The sequence below is a fragment of the Polyodon spathula genome, chromosome 14 (assembly GCF_017654505.1).
Source record: "Polyodon spathula isolate WHYD16114869_AA chromosome 14, ASM1765450v1, whole genome shotgun sequence".
In the NCBI taxonomy this organism is placed as follows: Eukaryota; Metazoa; Chordata; class Actinopteri; order Acipenseriformes; family Polyodontidae; genus Polyodon; species Polyodon spathula.
In genome coordinates, this window is record NC_054547.1 from 8,586,653 (window position 1) to 8,602,375 (window position 15,723).

A 15,723-nucleotide genomic window follows, 5' to 3' on the forward strand; every position below is an offset into this window, starting at 1 on the left:
AGATCTTTTATCTAATATTATGTAATAATAAACTGTAAAATGATATTTTAAAAGCCTACAGGAAGCCATAATAGTAGTACAGTATTTCATGTTAGGTTTCTGAATGTCACATTTTTCAATTTTTGTCAGCTTTTCTTAAATATATGGAAAATTACAAAGTGTATATAATTCAATATGTTAATGTAACATTATTCAACAGGTTTCATTCGACTTTATGAAGCATAAACAGTTAATTCTATAGGTTGATGCAAAACCTTTGGCTATAGCTGTACTTTTATCAACTAATACAATCTCCCCTTTTTGTTTATTTTTTTCTGCTAGTTGAAAGATACCTTATAAAGATAAACCACGCCAGTTATCCAACTATGATAAAGGGATTAAAGGCTATATTGTCTAGCACCGGTACTAAACTATCAGCATTTGTATATTTGCTAGACATTAGAAGCATTGCCCTATTGATTTACACTTTGGGTAGCTATTATTTTAACAGTGGCACTATTGTTTGTTTATAAGTAGCCCACTTATGAAGCTTGTTGTCATCAACTGGCATCAGGAGTCCCTAGATTTTACAGTAGATAATGTCTTTATTTAGGCCTTAGTGGAATAAACTTCTCAACACACTGCAGCTTTTACAAAGATGTGTGTATGGGTTGGGGGGGGGGGGGGGGGGGTAGGAAATGACAGCAGTGTTTCCCAAACAACAATAAAGTGCATGTGCAAAATACGATTTCTTGCTTCTTTTATTGACACTGATGTCCTAGCCTAAACTCCTTATAAGAAGCTTCACTCATGAATCCTTAACTAGGACTGCACTCATACATAGACACATATACACAGACCTCCTTATTGAGTACTGGACATATGTGAAGGTTAAAAATGGCATTTCTTTTGTTATTGTTTTTCCATGTATAACATATTTTCTATCCATTATATCTCTCTCTCACAACAGAACTTTGACAGCTATTATTAATTTAATACAAGTACAATCCTTATTTCCCAGATGCCACCTGCTGTTCCTCCCTGAGGCCAGAGATAAAAGCTTAAAAATAACAGAGCATGAGCAATTTAGCTTTTTCACTTTTAGAGCTCTGTGCCCATTGAGACTCCTTGGGTTTAAATGTTTGAGATACTTCTAGAGCATTTCAAAAGAGTCTCTCTCAGAAATAGCCCTGCATTTGGAGTACCATCTGAAAGAGGGACAGCAAGATGAGTCTTACATTGCAGTAAATCCAAGACCTGAGAAATAAAGCAGCACAGTGTTCTTCATCCACTTCATTACTCTGGGTCTGCCACAGACCACTGTTTCATTTATGCAGTTCAGCCTCTAACGAACAGGACTAATGTATTACATGCTCTGACTTTTTCTACAAACAGTATTAGCACACATAAAGATATTGGCCTCATTTTATTGTTATGTTTTAGTAAAATCTAAAATCATGTATACTAATATAATATATATATATATATATATATATATATATATATATATATATATATATATATATATATATATATATATATATTAAATGTATAATTAGTTCAAAAATTTTTTTAAAAAAAATGTAATGCCACAGTGCACTATTAATTCCTCTAGAGGATTTATATGATACTTGAAACTTAGGTAAAACTGACTCCTCGAGACCATCAATTACAAAGTTTGTGTTTACAGGAACAAAATGTTAGTTTTCAGTTGTGGATGTCACACTTACAGTACAGAAATTACTAGATCAGTTAATGGGAATACACTAAAAAAAAAAAAAAAAAAAAAGTAAAGCTGGTATATTCATATCTCGGAGAAACTAAACGGATAACGACATAGAACGTCTGTACAGCACTGAAAACACTTAAAAAAAAAAAAAAAAAACTACCACTGAACCTTGTCTTCTTTAATATTAGCATCACAAAGGTATCCCTGATTATATAAAAAAAAAAAAATAGATGGGACTCTTCAGTGAGTTACAGGAAAACAATTCAATCTTGTGTTTCTGTGACAGTTTATAAATGACTCGACCTTCAGTCTCCTAATTTATGATGTCACAGACACCCTGGATGGAATTATTTTCCTGTAACTCACTGAAGCCCATCTATTATTCTATATAATATATAGTAATGTCGAAGCCACAGGTAACTATAGTTCTTCCTGAGGGGCCTTTAGTTTCCCCCTATGAGCCGAAGTCTGCAGTTCATATTTGTTTTATGAATCAGTCAAGAAAGTAAGTGAGGCAAGATTGTGTATGTGTGTGTGTGTGTGTGTGTGTGTGTGTGTGTGTGTGTGTGTGTGTGTGTGTGTGTGTGTGTGTGTGTATATGTTGTTTAAATATAGTTGTTACAGAAGGTTTGTCTGCCATGTTGCTTTGTTGTGTGAAGAGAGAAAGGCCTTTCAGTGTGATGATGTGATTTGAAAGTTTATAAACAAACTATTGACCGAAGGCAGCACACAGGGCAATAGCTGGATCTATTTTTAGCCATGTGATGAGGTTTTAACAAATCACATGTCAGAATTTCTAAGGACTGATTCGTATTCATGTAACATTTTAAAAAGGAAAACTGCATACACTCAAGAAGGCATTTATGCACAGCAAAGTTGTTTTCCTGGGTTAAGAATCTTGTTCCAATGTCTTCCATGTTTTCTTTCAATAATAATACAATGTTTTTTGTTTTTTTTTAAACAAAATGTAAGACTATAATATTAGAGGACAAGCCTTAAAGAAGAAGAGATTTTTAAGTGTGTGACCAACTCTACATGGTTGATTTTTCATTGCTGTCAACTATTTTTATAACTATATATATACTTTTTGACTTTGCAAAATAGTTTTCTCTAAAAGTGAAGGCTTACTTAAGGTTATACTTACATGTAAAAGTAACTGCAGAAGGTCATCAGTAGCTTTGGTGCATTTCAGCTATCCTGCAATAAAAGGAACATTGTTAATATCAGATTCTCTCCCATCTCAGTGGTGTAACCTATTTACCCTTTGCGTCACAGTGTTTTAAAATGAGTTTATTTTCTAAAAGTTTATAATGAATTGTGTACCAGTGTATTAGCAGAAAGGCTATATTTGAAAACATACACGTGTTGAGTCCTCAAAAGAAAATTGCATGGCTTTGTGTGGGTAATGTATAAAAATAAGCAATTTATTAGGAAAATCATGTATTTATTTGTATTCATTACATAACCATAATGTACCATCTAAGATAACATTGCGCTATTGGAATTCTTATTTCTAGAGTCACATTCACAGATTGTTTCTTTAAGCACATGACATTGCAAGAAAATACTTTAGAAGAAATTAGCTCCCTAAAATGACCCAGCTTTAGTTCCAGTCTCCATAGGTATCACCCTAACATACTGTATATCAGTGCTAATGTTTGGGAATTCTTATTAAAATACAACCAGTTACATATACACAGTGCAGTACATTTGGGAATAGATCTAACAAATATTATGATCACAAAAAGATTTACACATAAACTACAATGCAACCAAAATGACTTTTAATGTGTGTGCATATGGTGTCTTTCACTTCCCACTGCAAATTATGTGCTACAGTCCAGTGATATTGTCTGTATTTTCTCTAGCAGTGATCAGGGACATATAGTATTCTGCTGATTTAGCTATCTGTTTTTTTTTTTTTTTTATATGTCACAGTAGCAACACAGTGTCTCACTATAACAAAGAGGTACTGTAATGACGTTGTTTTCAGTCCTGGCACTGCACTAAAAGTTACAATTAGAATGATTTGGTTTATGGTTCACAAATTTGCTGGTTAATCCTCTTTCCTTTGATAAGAATGATTGTCTGAGCAGGGGGAAAGCCAGAATACTCTATTTGTCATCCCAATAAGTATTATTATTATTATTATTATTATTATTTATTATTATTATTATTATTATTATTATTGATTTTTTAATAGTTCAATTGCAAAGCAATGCTGTCTTTTCAAAATGATTGTTGATCAACACACATTCAGCATAATGTATCTGTGTGCATCCATCTTAAAGGTTATAAGTCACCATTAACATGCATATTAGTAGGAAATGGGTCTGAATTAACTAAAAAGTTTATTTTTACGATTATAAATGTGAAGGAATTGATTAAAATATTAACCTTAGATTCCCTGTTTGTAGTACAAACACATTCAACATCTCTAAAACGTGTTATAATATATTCCTTGACAACATAAAAATGATAGGTTTCTTGAATCAAAACCTTTTCTTAAATATCCAAAAGGGTTTACGTTAACCAATTCCATGTCTTTTGAAACAAAATGATGTATGAATTAGACAAACAATGAGTAATTATGATTCAGGGTATATGAAAAAGTAAGTGAACCCCTGGTTTTATCAGCTCGATTAAGGAGATAATTAGAATAAGGTGTTGAAATGAAATTGAAATGTTGTGGCAGGACCTGAAGCGAGCTGTCCATGCAAGGAAGCCCTGAAATGTCATTGAGTTGAAGCAGTTCTGTAAGGAGGAATCAGCCAAAATTCATCAAAACTGATGTGAGAGACTGACAGTTACAGGAAACGCTTAGTTGAAGTCATTGCTGCTCAAGGGGGTGCCACCAATTATTGAATCTAAAGGTTCACCTACTTTTTCACACATGGATATTGAATGTTGAATCATTTGTGGATAAATAAATGTTGAAAAGGTGTCATGTTTTTGTGTCATTTGTTTAATCAGGTTATCTTTATCTATTATTAGGACTTAGATTAAGATCTAATAACATTTTAGGTTTGAAATATGTGAAAATCCTAAGGGGTTCACAAACTTTTTTCTCGGCACTGTATATATTGTTTCTTATTAAAATGTTGATTTGATGATTAATACTACTAATACAGAAATACACCCACTAATTCATAATGCTTCTCATTCCCCAACAAAGCTAAAAATCCAAAAGTCACTACAGGTACCAATCCCAAACATCTTGATATTGTACATAACCTTTGAGCTGGATAGCACGTCTATCCAGGGGAGAAAGTTGGGTAGGGGGAGCTGTCTCAAAAACTAGTTCTACAGGTCATTATTTTTTTCAATTACAAGAAGTCATGCACACTGAATTTTAACAACTATTTGGCTATGTTATCATTTCCCCTCACCTGCCTTTGACTGGTAGAAGTATACTGCTCAGAGCTGAATAATTCTGTCATCTCCTGATTCACTGAAGCTAAAAAAAAAACTAATTTCCAGCTCAAGTGATGTCTGTTCTGCTTTATGGCCAAACAAGTCACAAGGTCAAGGCAAGAAATTACCTTTTCCTACTCCTATTCTAAAAAACCGTAGAGTATTCTTCCCAACAATAAGCAGTGTAGTTGAGTAATCACAGATTGCATGTGATAGTAAGTGTGAGCCATTGCCAAACCAATTTTAGTCAATACTAGATAAAAAAAAAAAAAAAATAGTATTACACCTGTATTGGGTACAGATAACCAAACTAGCCATGCAATGTAGGTCTGAGAAAAAGATAAATGAAATTATAATCCAGTCTAATTGACTTCTTCATAGTTTTAAATCAATGTCTTGTTTCTATTGTGTGTTATTTACATATTGGTTTAAAATCGAATGTAAATAAATGTCCCTGTTGGAAATGACAAGGTTTATTGAGATTTGTTTCTTCTTCCTGTAGGTAGCTCTTTTTCATGTGATGATAGGATTGCTCCCTATCATCAGTCTTGCACTCTGTCATGTTATAGATGATCGTCACAGACAGCATAAAAGCAAGCTAACTAAAAGCCAAACTACAAAATTGTTCCAGATGGGTAGGCTCAACAATCCAGGCCTGAACCAAAGGTGTAAACTGTGTATTGTATGACTGCATTTCAGTTGTTAGATCTGTCACATAAACCTGTTATTCACCAAAATAGTCTGTATCTTTCAACTGCCGTAGTTCCCAAGCAGACCATGCTTGATCCATCTAGTTTGAGCAAACAAAATCACACATTGCAGGAAGTCTTAATTAATAATTGATGTTACCTGCCTTATGTTGGAGAGACTCAGAGCTTTTACCTGCCCACAAAACTTAGTTTGGAAGGGCTGTAAGTCCACACTGATTGTGTGACATATTAAGAACCACTGAAAAACGAAGCAAGCTCTTTGAGGTCGACTTTGAGACAGGAACAATGCATCATTATTTGCCATACCTGTCATTTAAACAGCTGGAGTATATTTCCTGCAGATTCTCTGCAAAAACATATTTAAATCCTACTTAGAAATAATGGCTTTGGGGATTGAATATTGCTTCTTGATACCTGAGACATTTCTGTAAATGAGGCAAACGCCACAGACAGTAAAAGTCTATTGAGCAAGTCAGAATGCATAAATGATAAGCCCTTACATCACTGAATAACACTGAAATAGATTGACTTTCAGACACACCTCAAAAAACATTTTTGAGGTGTAAAAAGTATAAAAAAGATGCTAATTGGCTTATCGGAGGATGCCCACTGAGCCTCAGGTCCCTGAGCTGTGCAGGGACTCGTCACGGTGAAGGAGAAAAAATAATAATAATAATTGCGCATTCCAAATTGGAAGAAAATCAGGGATAAAAATAATTGGAGATTCTAATATATATATATATATATATATATATATATATATATATATATATATATATATATATATATATATATAAAAAAGAAGAATCTTGTCCTTTGACTTGAGTCAGACATCCTCATGCATCTACAGACATTAAACTCTACTGCAGTTCTACATAGATGTCCTGGTTTTGAGTAAAAGAGAGCTTACCCAGAACAACCTTGCACCACAGACAATTACCTAAAACAACAGGATGTGTATCAAGTAGGTTTTCTGAGCACTGCCTGAAAAAGTTTGAGTTTATAAAATGTATATACAAGTTAAAAGTAACTCTTCATTTCTATGTATTTTTTAGGATGTTATAAGGAACTAAGGGTTTAAATGCTGCTGACACTATACTGTTTTTGAAAAATAAAGGTCTGATAACAAATATTTTAACAAACATTGGTAGAGGTAGTTTTTTGAATGCTTTAAAATATACACCATAATCATGCTCTAAGCGATATAAGTAGAAGGATAGACAGGTACTAGATAAGACCATAGGGTAAAATAATAGGTGTGGGTAGTCGTTGACTAACAGGAGACAAACTGTAGCGAGATTGGGATTTTTCATTGACACCCCCCACAACACAGACACCTCATGTGATGCTACCAATGATGGTAGCTCGCAGCAGACAAATGGCCAGGCTTACAAAAAGCCAAATAAAACACTTCACAAAAACAACTACAAATAAAAGGTGCTGTGAAATAATGGAGGTCCCGCTTATACACCTCTCTGCTATACTGGTGGGATCTACAATCAGAAAACTACTCCCTGTTCCTTGGTCAGCTCACCAGACCCCAACCTCGGATATACACACGGCTTTGAATTCCTTTTCCCCGAACACATCCAGACCCTGGATATACAAAAAGTTGTCTGGGGAGTTGATTTCTTAAATACATGTCTCTGATCCCAATTAAAATGCAAAGTGACCAGAAGAATTTAGCTTTTACAGGTCTGATGGTCTTATGGTCTGATGGTCCAGACCTCTGGGCTGGTGCATATGTGGGACCTGTTTATACATGGTGCTCCGCTGGAACATGCCTGCCCAGTTGGTTAAGGATCAGTAGCTTTTCCTAACGACCCAATGCAGCAGGTAGGATCGTTAGGTTCTCCAGCACATATTTAAACAAAATGAACACAATTATTAACATGCAGGACTTCAGTCCTGTTAAAGACATCTATATTGAATCAAATCCATTCACCTCTAATGAATAACTGCTGGTATCAAGCAAAGGGAAAACACATCATTGACATTATCAGTCTCATTTGGAGACGTGTGTCAGGTCAGCATATATTAAACAGTGGTCCGCATGTAATCTAATAAACCATAATACAGTAACATCTTAAGTTCAATACAGTAACTGGAGAAAACCTTGTGATTAAAATTTAAATTATTATTGACATGACCTTTGAGCCCTAGTTAACAACATTTAGTTTGTGAGCAGTCCATTACATTTTTCAATGCGTCTTTTCTTGCATGAAAAACAATTAACTGATTTCTATGCTTTTGAGACTCAACAACCATTGCTTAATATTTTGCTAACTGAATTAACACAAAACAAAAACACTATATTCAAATGCATTAAAACCAGTCTGATGCAGTAAAGCCAGAATTAAGCTTAATTAAGTGTGAAACATGGTAACGCTTCACTGCTCTCCGGAAAAATGACACCAAAATCTGGGGCAGATTTCTATACTTCAGCTGTGTGGTAGCTTGTGAAGTCTTAAGGTTAGACTGTTGTTTATTACCTAGCAGGCATTTTCCATCTCCGCAGACAAGTACGCATCCCCACAGATAACAATTAGTTATTTTCAACATTCATCCCTAAAGTGGAGTATCAATACTTTTTAATGTACGGTGACAGAAACAGCTGCAGAACTGTCATATCACAACAAGTAAAGCTATCTGTCACAATTGACTTAGGCCTGCAGTACACTGCATGAATACATTCCACAGAGGCTTGGTTTAACACAGAGTAAAGTTAATTTGGGTCCAATTAGACCTCAGTAACATGTGCACTCCCAGTGAAACCATAATTACTTAAGGAAGTCCAGACAAAATGGTGTTGATGTCTAAAAGAAGGTGGGAAGGTATTCTGTTATGTAATTTGGAGAGTATATGGTTGATGCAGTATTAAGATTGCTGCTTTTGAAGCAAACACAGACAGACGGATAGAAAAAGGTTGTCTCTGTCTCTCTCGCTTTCTTTCTCGCCACCAGCATCCTTCGTTATTGATTCTGATTCGTAGCTCCATCTGTCTAACTCACTCCTGCTGTCCGGGCGATTTGAAGAGCAGGACAGTGTAGATCTTCTCTTATTCATCCTATGAACACAGCATGGCTCTCCATGAGGAGAGAAGGTATTTTTAGCAGATCAATACCTTCCCTTTGCAGGGGGAAATGCTTCTGACCTATTCAAGTGCTACAATAATGTAAACAAAGTGTGCTTCTTGGGTGACATTTAGACATGAAACTACCTGTCCTGTTTTTTTTTTGTTTTTTTATGTATTTAATTTAAGTGTAATTGTCTGAACTATAAAACCCTGACTAATAAAAGTGAATGAGGCTTAAATGTAGAACATGAATTCACAACAATGGAGAGCAAAGCCCATTTCTTGTGTATATGTTCTATTCATTATATTTGTAATATACTGTAGATATCAGGAAGAGGTGAAGAAAGTGTCATATTTTAAAGAATCGGCAGCAGCAATACCAATTTCATGATTTTAAAAAAAGGGTTTGGAATATGACAGCACATCCTAACAAAGTGCTGGTTTGTTCATTGTTTATCAGTGCACAGAATAATACAGTTCTCGCGTGTGCTCATGCACTATTTTTTTTTTTTGCCTTACACCACATATATAATTATACACATCATTTTCTGTTGGATTAAATACAATTAATATGGAGTGGGTTGTGTGATTGCTTGAGGAAACAAAAGTGTGGGATAACAAGAGCAGATGGGAAAGGAGAAGCATTGGCCACTTTTCAAAGCTCTGCCCCTCACACACAGATGTAATGAAGACCCCCTATTTTGTAATTGACATGTTTTTTTTTTTTTTTTTTTTCTTGTTAGCGCTCAGGGGTTTTGGTTGCAGCAAAGTGTGTTTACTATTTCTGAATGCCATCTTGTGCTGGTAGATAATGAAGAAGAGCAGAAATCAGCCAAAGATTTCACTGGAGAAGCCTGGTTTCCTGGAGGTGTGCTGCTGGCAGAGGCACAGCATCACGGAATAAAATGTTGAACTTGCACATGCCGCTCAGATCTTAAGGACATGCTGTAGACACTTTCTGCTATAGTGAGAATCAATTCCCTACTTTGAGAGATCCACAGAAAAAATACTTCCCTTAAAGTCAAATACAGTACATAGACCCAAAGACCAATATATACCACATTTTAACTACCGCTCTCCCTGTTTTATTTATTTTTTGCTATCTGACTTACACATCCCAAAATTCAGAAATATTGAAAACAGTGAATTAGTGTACAATTTACTAGCAACTTAGACTAACCTGAGCAAATTTATGAAATATCGAGGAGCACTGTATACAATGTGTACACATGTTCAATGCAAAAAAAATTGGCCACATTTCGTAGATTTAAAACAATACAGAATTGACAAAGCAAAAAGTCACTTTCAGTATAGCATCCATTGATAAAACAATCCATGGTCTCCTTTCCTGTCATAATTCCTTATCTATCGTATTTAATAGTGATTTAAAAAAAAAAAACAAAAAAAAAAAACAATTAAGCACAAATGTTAGTCTTCAGCAGAGCAATGTTGCCCTATAACGCACAGCCAGAGTATACATTAATAACCTGCAACTGCTCACAGTGGATAACAAATACATGGTGCACTAATACCTGCAAGCTCAAACACCTTGTTTATAATGACACCATTTTCTACATAATTCCCACAAACATTTGATAACCGAAACCACTCAAGCATAATTAATTACATCCTTGTGTACTGCATTAATGTACTGTAAGTCCAATAAAAAGCTTAAATTTAACATATTTTCAATGTTTTCTAACAACTACTGTATTTATCAAGTGTGGAAAACCAGGACATCTAATATCGTTAAAACTTACAACCCTGGCTTGTCCAATTAAACAGCAAGAAAAACTTGCAGCACCACCCGCAAAATGTAGAAAAGGTAAACATTCATATGTTGTGCTATAATACATTTGCCAAGGGCAAGGGCAAAGTGATTTATTGTTAAGCTGTAAGCAGAGTTGAAAAACCAATGTAATTTCATAGAATCCTTCACATTTATAAGTGCCCAGAGTCCCATCTTTATTAAAACTGAATGGCAGGGCAGTGCTTGTAGCTCATTGAAAGTCACTGCAGGTTATGAGAAAAGCATCAGCTTTCCAGATTTCAGTCCCTGTGGCTTTGACAGCTGCCTTCTTCAGTGATGGGAGGGCTGTTCTACAAAGTGGAGGAAAAACAAGAACTTTGAGGATTACCCGTTCTGGTAAAGCCATGACGTTGTTTACTTGTATTCAGCTAATCAGATATTATTTATCATGGAAGTATGCATGCAAACAATTTACATAATAGTTTTCCATCTAGATTCAACAACACAATTCAAATTAATTTGAACATAAAAAAATCAAGTTCTCTGAATGAAGATCTGAAGGGTTACAGGCCCTCTTTCCACGACCTGACAGAAGTTAAAGGCATCCCGTCCTGGCTGATGGGAATCAGATGCAGTATTTAAGCATTTTAAGCAGTATTATCTGAAAACAATAATATGACTGTGTATGTACTAGTGCGACAGAATATTTTATCCTAATATCTCTGTGCCTAGCCTTTTGTAACAAGGTCAAGAATGCCTTGTTCATGTTTATTTTACACTTGTATGTTATTATTTTTATAATTGTATTTGTTGATTTGAGTAGTGCACGTTTTATGTTTGACACTTTATAATTGATTTGTATCACGTTATATTGACTTCTCCACTCCTTTCCCTTTATCTGCCTTATTGGGCAATGACTAATCTAATTATTGATCAATTTATGCACCTGAATATAAATAGCCCATGTTTTCACAAACTGGATGACCATCCTAGGGTTTGTGTTGGTCTTGTTTGTATTTCATGGAAGCTAATACTCTTATGGCTGTGTTCCATTTGTTTATTTTTATAAATTTAAATATCAAAGGCTAACCACCAAACAGCCCTTACATGATAAATGAAACAATACAGTACGACTACAATAAGCCAATAATAGTCAGAAGGAGCAACTGCTCCCTTTTTGTTTACTGTAACCTTGTAATTCATCATTGGAGCTCTGGAAAGTGATATTTAATCCACTAAATGTCATTCAGGTATTTAAGGTAATGGATTTAATAGTTTTGAGGTGCTGTAGAGTAGAAAGCAGCATTGCTTATGTACTTTTAAATCTGGCTGGAGGCACATCCAAATTATGTTCGCAAAAAGTAAAACACTGCAACCTATCTTTGTCTGCTAAATGAAGCCAATTGTGTAAGGTGAGATCTGTCCTCTAAATCATTGCAGAAACAGCGATTAAAAAAAAAAAAAAAAAAAAAAAATTAGCAAGTGCTCTAGCTTTTCTGTTCCGTATCACGTCATGGATCGTTATTACACTATGTAGTGCACTAGAGTGGCCATTTTGAAAGAGCTTTGAAACAGACTTTTAAAGTTGTAAGTGTATGAAGTTGTCAGAATGTTAAAAATTACAGGTACATTATTTAAACAGTTGCACAACAAGTGGGGAAGTGGAACAGTATATTTTTTCGGAACCTTGGTACTTACTCTTTAAAGGACTTTCTGTCCAATGACCACTTTGATGACCCCTTGTTAAATCAGTCTGTCTATAATGATCACTTTTAAACTTCCCTATAGCTGGTTTGTCTGTACTTGCACTTTCTCTCAGGCTCATAAATAGACAAAAGGGAAAACTGTCATGACTATTATAATCTCCTGTGCTATACAGTCACAAAGGAGACAGAGGCATAAAGCCTAAGATTTTAACTGCCTGTAGGATTAAGTTTGGTTGGATACACTGCTGAGATATTCTTTTGTGAAGCTAGAAATGCAGTTGCTGCCTAATGTGATGCTTGGAAAGCAGATAAGGTTCTGAATGTGTGAGGGTTGGGATGGAGGCTGTAATGTACATATTTATTGCAGCATAACATTTCAGCATGGGCCTTTATCAGGGAATTAGATTGCTGGTTTACATCTTGGGAGCAGTGGAAAGCTGAACCATGGTAGAATTAAGTGGTTACATTCAGCACCATGTGTACTCTGTTAAAACCCATGTTGACTGGCAAGCTATAAACTGCTGGTACTTAATCTTCTTTAGATCTGTTTGCTGAATGATTTATTTTATTGCTTGAGGGGATTATTAAATACAATTACAAGCTGTTTTGAGAAATACAAAACATGATCTGGAGGGACATCTCTTTTGGAAGCAGTATAAGCCCCCTCACTGCTCAGCATTTTAATTTATGGCTCTTATGGGTTTGTTTTTTTTCCTTTTTAATAGAAGCTATACTTGGGACATATATTGTCTTGAGCTTTTTAATGCCATTTGCCATTGTATTTATTTTTGTTACAAAAAATAATAATAATATTAACATTATCAGAAGGTAAAGTTAGTTAAATTGAGAAATAACTGCATATGAAATGCAGTTATCGTGATATTAAACTGTTTCAATCAATTCAGTTCTAAACCCGATGACATCATACAATTATAGTTACTAGTAATGCCATGCCCCCTACTATTAATTCAATATAACATTTTGTACTGTGAATAGTTTGGAAACACTGTTATTCTCATACAAGTATAAAAGTTCTTGGTAATCCTCATTGACATCCCTCTCATCTATACAGCCCAAACTGCATAAAAATGTAACCCTTTGTTTTCCGGGTGAAGCTGCAAAACTGCCACAAAAACGCAAATAATACTTAACTCTGTAAGTCATCCTTCGTTATACTTATTAGTAAAGTGTCTGCATAAAATTCCCAACTCATTTTCAAAATAGAAATAATGTAAATATATTTAAACAAACAAAGTTTTATTATATAGTTATAATGTTCTTTCTGGAAAACGAAAGGTTCACATGTAACGGAAACAATGCACAGTAGCAAGAGTCAAATAACTATGTATAATCCTTTTTGATAAAATACTCTAATAAATCTGTGGTAAACTTTTAAAAACCTCGATTTCCCACCTCAGTTTCACTCTCAGTACACATCTCTTTTATTTTCATATTTTTATTTTCACATCATGGATCATAAGGTAGCAAAACTTATGAACATCACAGTGTGTCGGGGGGGGATCCTCTTTTTTTCAGTGAACCATTCTCAATGAAAAATATTTTATTGCGATATGGACAACACAGCAAATATACATTTCTAGTAAACACTGCAGGGGTTCCATAATCCTTAGAAGTTGCATGATTCATAAACACTATCCACTGGAAGCAAACCAAAAACATCTAAACTGAAACCTGTTTTTTATTTGTTGATATCAGAAAACTTCTACAACACATGTTACATTACAACACATGTTTGTAGAAGTTATATATATATATATATTGTTCTTGCCCGGGCCAATCTAGTTTTGCCAAGGGCTTCTGGGCTAATCCCAAAGTTACCACTTTTTTTCGGCACTCGCCCGCATCCAAATGGGCAAGTCTAGACTGGCCCAGAACTTGAAAAAGATGCCTGGGCAAAAAATGTTTTTTTTCAACTGTTTTCACTTAATTTTGGGACTAGCCCAGACAAGTCTAGTTTCGTGTAATGTTTCAACATAGATGCGGGGCAAAACTATGCTTATGCCAATTATTTGGGCGAGTCTACTTTTGCATTTCTACCCATGCATCAGTTTATCGTCTGAATCCAAAACACAAACGACAAACTCAACATGGGGAGCATAAGAAAGTAGACGTTTTGTTATTTCATATTTTACCGTTGCTTATGTATTTTGTAAAATAAAAGTACGTATTGTTGTATATACAGTATTTTATTGTTTAAAAAAAAAAAAAAAACAGCGACGGTGCTGAAAAGGCAGGACACCAGGGGGGTTTAATAGCGGTTTTAATAGCTTTTTATTCGCTCTCTCCCCCAAAAAGTCCGGTCAAAAACTTGCGCAGGCAAACTTGCCACACTTGCCACACTTGCTTTGGATGAAACTAGACTAGTCCAAATGGTATGGGTGAACCAGATTCGGCCAGCATCGATTTTAAAGAATTGGATGAAACTAGACTTGGTTGGGCTAGTCCCAAAATTCAGTGAAAACTGTTGAAAAAACAGGTTTCACCCAGTCATCTTTTTCAAGTTCTAACCTGATTGGAAGTGGGCGAGTGCTGAAAACAATGGTAACTTTCGAATTTGCCCAGAAGCCCTTGACGAAACTAGATTTACCAGACCACCGAGCCTTACCCTTAACATACTGTATATATACACACCTGCTACAGCCTCGATAACAGGAAATTGGATTTGACATAGCTGAGGGGATAAAGGAGGACAAACTGTATTTTTTTTTTTTATATGGATGAAATTAAATGAGAACAAGCTTCAAGAAATGCAATTCAGAGAGAGAGAGAGAGAGAGAGAGAGAGAGAGAGAGAGAGAGAGAGAGAGAGAGAGAACAACTAGAGCTACAGATATCCCAAATTGTGCGGCTGACTAATCTAGCAGTTAAAAACAGTTTTAAGTCTCTAATACTATGCCAAGTTTTGTAGGCAGCTGCCCTCTTTGGGGTGAATCATGTTCCTTTTCTGAAAGCTACATTGGGTACATGGGATATTAGCAGTGTGACATGATGCTGTGCCGTCTCCAGAGAGGGCTCATTTTACTACCTCAGATGGATTTGAGCTCAGGCCTACAGGGCACTACTTTTGATCAGACAGCAGCAGTGTTTATTAGTGTTCAAACTTAACTGTGTTCTTTTACTGTGAATATAAGAAGCAAGTTATCAACACTATTACATGAGAAAGTTCAGCAGATCTCTGTATTTTACATCTCTGTATTGACACTTATTTAAGCAAGCTATGTCAGGTTAATTTATTTATTTTTCATTGCTAATATTATTGATGTCAAGTACGACAGAGTGAGTTTCCTTGAGTACCTCGGCTCTTAATAAATTACAGAATAATTGAGAGGATAAGTTAAG

The 15,723-nt window shown here is 35.1% G+C and overlaps 1 protein-coding gene across 4 annotated transcripts in view; it reads right to left on the minus strand.

Moving 5' to 3' along the window:
* The window catches only part of tnr (tenascin R (restrictin, janusin)), a 111,800-nt gene that overhangs the window by 77,983 nt on the left and 18,094 nt on the right, over window positions 1-15,723 (minus strand). For all 4 annotated transcript variants that reach the window (XM_041270856.1, XM_041270857.1, XM_041270858.1 and 1 more), the window contains exon 2: window positions 2,853-2,905. The gene's annotated coding sequence lies outside the window, so the exon portion shown is untranslated. The remainder of the gene's footprint in view (window positions 1-2,852; window positions 2,906-15,723) is intronic.